General features: G+C 32.1%; 1 pseudogene; it reads right to left on the bottom strand.

The window, feature by feature from the left end:
* Nucleotides 1–462: 462 nt before the first annotated feature.
* On the bottom strand, nt 463–2,494 carry LOC123211399 (annotated as a pseudogene).
* Nucleotides 2,495–6,000: the final 3,506 nt, after the last annotated feature.

Raw genomic sequence — 6,000 nt, forward strand, 5'->3', positions numbered from 1 at the left:
AGGAAAAAACAGAAAACCACCAAAAGAAGAGAAAGGAAAAGAGAAAATAAATAAATAAATAAGAAAAAAGATTATTATTTTTCCATGGTTAAACACCTTCATAGAAGAATTCATGCCAAAAAATGAATTCAAATTAGAATTATATTTAAAGGTAGAATTCCCCCTGGAATTCTATAGAGGAATTCATAATACCAAAAAAAAAACCTACCAAACATAAACAAAATTCTATAGAGGCATAATTCTTATTACAGAAAAAAGCTGACTAAATAAAAACTAAGAAGTAAATGGAATATTACACCAAAATTCCTACAAATTTGGGATTTCCCCAATAACCATCTCTTCATCTCCACATCCATCCCTTCACTATCCTCCTCCTTAATAACAAGATGCCAATTAAAAATACTCTAAGGCATGGGAAAAGAATTCCACTCACAACTATTCAACCCCTTAGCATTGTATACGTTTTTCCTTTTTTTTTTTTTTTTGGGTAAGTATTAGCATTGCATACTTGAAAATCCATCTTAATAATACTCTCATTAGACACAAAGAACCTACTCTTTCTTTCCAAATCAAGAGCATGTGTCACAAGGAAAATTACCAATAATAAAAAAGAACGAAAGAAAAGTCCACAGATATTCCAACAAATATGTGCAAAATCTGAAAAGCAAACAAAAAATAAAAATTGCTATCATTACATTATTGCCAAAAAAAAAAAATTCTGATATTGAGAAAAAACCTCCTTGAACTAGAAATATCCAAATTTTCATAGAATTAAAACTAGAAAATGTTTGATAACATAAATATTTTTATGTGCTGCTAAATTTTCTTTTAATAATACATAATAATTCAAAAAAGACTGGCATTCATGTTCAGGGCTGACCTCTATTCTGTACAAATAGCCCTTACTTGGATTTGATGCCAGACTGGCTGATTGGCAGGAGGACACCATCCTGAGAAGTATGCAAATTTATATCCGTCCCATAACACACAACAATCTTCTGAAATGATGGTTCACTAGCAAGCCATGTGCAACAAATGCATGCGCAGAAGTTGGCTTGGCAATGCCTTGTAATTTTGCAGCAAAATTGAAGGAAATGCACCCTTCTAATTTTGAGTGATAAAATCTTCAGAAGAAATTGTAATTTTTGTGGCCTTGGTATTGCGTAACTCATCAATATTCTGTCCATACCAATAATAACAAACACCAGTTTCTGAGATAGCCAAAATACATAGACCTGTGCCATCAACTTCCCTGCTATCAGTGCACCAGCTATCAATGAAAACAATTGGGTGTTCCATTACAAGAACACAGCTACCTAACTGTCTTTTTCCACCATCCATTCTCCATAGTGCAATGAATCTTTCTCCAATGGCGGACAAGAGGATATATTTCCCATCTTCATTAAACATCTTAAAGTGAAAAGCTCCCAATTAAATATAGTATAAAAAACAATTATTTTACCAAGAACATCAACAGAAAGAATATGACCAGATGCAGATCAAATCACTGGTTAAGAAATTGAATAGTTGAAACATGAGATTCATATAAAACCCACAGGATGGCAAGAAAATTTCTGTAACTTTTGGTGGTCGGAACAGTTAAGAAATCTTCAATTGTCCAGCAGCAGTTGCTAACATCTTACCATCTACCATTGAGGAACAGCCATCCAATAATGGCATTAGAACAAAAGAAAAAATTGATGCCACAAAGTGACAAAATAAATTTCATATAATAAGGAGCAGAAACCAGTGAGCTTATTCTTCAATTCAATAGCATAAACAACAGATAACTCATCTAATTGCATAACTTCACAATTCTAGACTGAATGCTTCCCAAGATAATTAATTCAGGCAGAGATCCAGGCATGAACGAATTTTGTGGACATAAAGGAATAGCACAGCAAAAACAGTAAAAGATACATACCAGGAGAAACAGCCATGCAGGATATTTTATTCATGGAAGCTCTGAGCTTCCCTAACAGAGTTCCTGTCAGTGAACCAATTTTGCAAATTATTCCATCAGCACCGGCACTGTAACACACGAACCAAAGGTAGCAAAGGAAATATCACTAACACCCTTCTGTATGCAAGGGAAAAATAGAAAAAAAAGAGTGATTAAGATATCTAAAAATACAAGTTAATATTTCGTACATAACTAACATTGTCCTTTTTTGGTAGGAAATCAGACATGACATAGCATTATCCATCACATGAGGCATCTAGTAAACAAAATGGAAAAAATATAAGGCGATATAGCCTCTGGCTAGCATACAAGTAAACTTACTTTTTCCAAGAAATAACTGCTTCTTGTTATGGTGGCTCAACAAGATGTCTTCATTTTCCAATACATGTCTGGCTTATGATATTCCCATTAGATTTAAAGTCTTGAGTAAGTTTCAAAACCCTTCAATGCCACTATAAATATCTAGAGGCTGGAGCATATATTTATGGCCACCACACCCACCCTTATTAATTAATGATTGGTTCAAAAAGTGACTCACCCAGAATGGCAGTAGCTTATTCTCCACTTCAACTTGTCACCAGCTACATCAAGAGCTAAAATATCCCTTCAACCAGTTCCTAACACTAACAATTAACTCCCAAGCTTTCGTTTCTGCTGCGATCATGGAATAAATTTGCAAAAACTTATTTTCAAACATGAAAGATACAAAATGTAAGCACAAAGCAAATACTCATTTTGATTTCAATCAACCTTTCTATCAATGCCAACCACTTCATACATGTGTGATCAACCGAAAGATGGCCTCTTTCCAGTTTATTAGTGTACAAACTAGTCATTTTAGTTGATGCAATGTCTGCAAATTCTGTCTGAATATGGCCCTTTAAAGTATCCCATATCTAGCAAAACCCGAAGAACCTTTGTCTAAAAACAACAAATAAACAAACACAAAAATTAAAAAAAAAAAAAAAAATTAAGTACCTTGATTCGAGCATCTGCTGCACATATAGCAATATAGTCCAAAGGACTGAATGAAGTCGAAATATCTCTAATATTAGACGACCCCACAATCCTGAATCATCACTAAAAACTAAAAAAATTCAGTTACACTAAAGGAGGTGTAACCTTTCTTTTTGATTAAGCAACTCAACAAAACAGCATTAAACTTTTACTTGTTAGCTTGAACATTCAGTTAAAGCAACCAATTGTGACAAACATACCACGGAGAACTAGCATTCTTTTAAGATATTCATAGCTAACACTCAGCATTACGCAGTTGGGCTCCCCGTGAGATTGCCCCTTAGGCCTAAAAATGGGTTTCATATTGGGCTTCTGTTGTTTTTGTAGGCCGGATCCACTTAGGCCTTAGTTTTGAGTGGTGTGTAATTGTTGAAGAATCCGACTCTTTTTTTTTTTTTTTTTGAAAAATAAAATCTTGATGATCACAATTTTATTTTTACAAAAATTAATATCATTGATAATTCAATGCCAGAAAAAAGGCTCTTTTTTTTGGTAACTAGGGACTGCCCGTATTTGTTAAATGAGTAAAATTAAAGCATAATACTCAAATTTATAACTATTATATCAAATAAGTTAAAGTTTCATAAACATAATAAATATTCAAATAAAAATTTGTGCCTTAAAAATTTTAGTACTGCCGTTAGTTTTAGTAATCATTGAACTCGGCATTCTTTTTTAGTAATCATTAGTTTTAGTAAACATAATAAATATTCAAATTATGGAAAGAAACGGTGCCGTCAAAGGCTGTCTTTGTAAGCATTCTTTTTTGGGTTGTTTTATCAAATCCTTAATCATTCTCCAACTTCGTTAATTCTGATGGCGAAAACCTTCTTCAGTCAAGACACCGAAATTTTAAAGAATGTGAGTTTGACGATACACGTGGCCTTGCATGATACCAACCACTTGACCGAAATCGGCATCATATGTACACGTGCCAGTTTGGCCCGTTAACTTAACACACGCATGACACCCTACTAACCAACAAATTCATTTGCCCTCGTTTAAAATTTAATTCGAGTCTGACCACACGCCCTGCACATGCCTTTAGCGCCCCAAGCTACGGTTTGTACTCTCAAATATTAAATTTTCAATAAATTATAATCACGATTAAAATATGCAACTTCATGGGAAATTAATCAATTAACCATTTCTCATGTATCAAAACTAAATTTACCACATTTTTTTTCAGTTAAACAAAAAAGACCAAATATCTAACTAAATGCCAACATTACCTTTCATGTATTCTACATAAACTCTATCCCTACATAAGAAAAAATGCATTTTCATTTGCAGTCTTACTCAATATCTAACACTATAATTTCGATTCAAAGGAAAAAAACCTATAATATTAAGATATCTATATAAACATTAACTCAAAATTTTATTTATTTATCTAGTATGCAACAATTTATGGTGTGTCAAATACTAGGTTAGAATTGTCTAAAAATTCAATGCTAGAAAAATATAGGGGGTAATTCGAAATTATAACCAGAGGGGGTGAAATGATATTTTTATAATATGGGATGTTATTAGATATTAGATCATGCATGGGGTGAAGTGATATTTTTTAATGTGGGGTTACTTAATATTTTACAATGTAAAAGGTAGATAGTATTTTATTCAAAAATTAGGGGCTAAATTGATATTTGTTAAATTTCATGTGTTTTCTGGTTGAGATACAATTAGTTATGAAACATGGAGAAACTTTCGAATAAGTGTAATAGATATAAAGTAAGGGGTAAATCAATATTTTTTTAAAATTCATATCAAATTACTAGAGTATTTTATTAGTTATAATATCTAGTAGAATTTTAGAATAGGTATAATCAGAATAGATGTAATTAATATTTTACATGAAACTGTAAATCCTTAAAACCATGTAATCCAAACCCCGTTAAAACTAAAACCCTAAAACCATACTAACCCTAATACACAAAAACCCTTAAATTGATTTTTAAGTCATGGCATTTGATGGTTATTTTTGTACACTTTTTTATGAAATTTTCTGATAAATTTTGTTATCAATATCTCCCATTGTAGGATTGATCGAAATGATGGGTTTTGTTTTGGTTCGATATGAAGGGGAATAGATAGAAAATGATGAAAATAGAATGAAATATGTCAAAGGTCAACAAATAGTGATTAGAATTCCAAAGAACATGACATTAGAGGGATTAATTCAAATGTTGAGCAAACAACATTTAACTAAACATGAAATTGATAAATCTTAATAGCAGCATCCCTGTCAATTCCAAACATAATGAACATGTCAAGGTTCTCAATAGCCTTTCTAACCTTAATAGCGAATGTGTTCTAGCTTATGCTAGAACCACATGTAAGTTTGTACATGTATAAGCAAAAATTAGTAATTATTATATTCAGCAGCTACATGATGATGTATAAGGGTTGGAGCAAGATTATGATGTACAACACAATGATAGTTTACAAGGAGTCAAGTCAAATAGTTATGTACAAAATCATGATGATGGTTTAACAAACGTTCAAAATGTTAGGTTCAATCTGAAACAAGAATTTGATGAGAAAGACTTTACAAATTTTCATGATGTTGATGTATTGGATACTGCAGTGGAATAGGTTCCTAGCAACAAAGAAAAAGTTCCAAATTAAGGTGCCTTTGATTGGGATGAAATGGATGATATTCCTATTAATGAATTGAAACTCAAGGAGAAGAGACATGTTAACTATGGTACAAGAGTTACAAGTAGTTCCAACATGCAAATCCGTTATATAGTACCATAGGTAATCAAGGACTAGATGTCAAGAATATTCCACAAGACGCATTTCATTGGTTACCCAATTTCCCTAACCAACCATCCACTAACCAAATAGTGTAAAAGGATGGAGATTCCCTTAAAGTTGGTAACATATTTTGAAGTAAAAATAATGCGATTAATACATTCAATCAACATGTTATAGAGAATGGATAACAGTAAAGAGTGTACAAGTCTACGAAATCTAAATAGGAGTTTAAATATCTCCATAAGCAATGTAAATGGCAT

Source organism: Mangifera indica, chromosome 3 (assembly GCF_011075055.1).
Source record: "Mangifera indica cultivar Alphonso chromosome 3, CATAS_Mindica_2.1, whole genome shotgun sequence".
Taxonomy (NCBI): domain Eukaryota; kingdom Viridiplantae; phylum Streptophyta; class Magnoliopsida; order Sapindales; family Anacardiaceae; genus Mangifera; species Mangifera indica.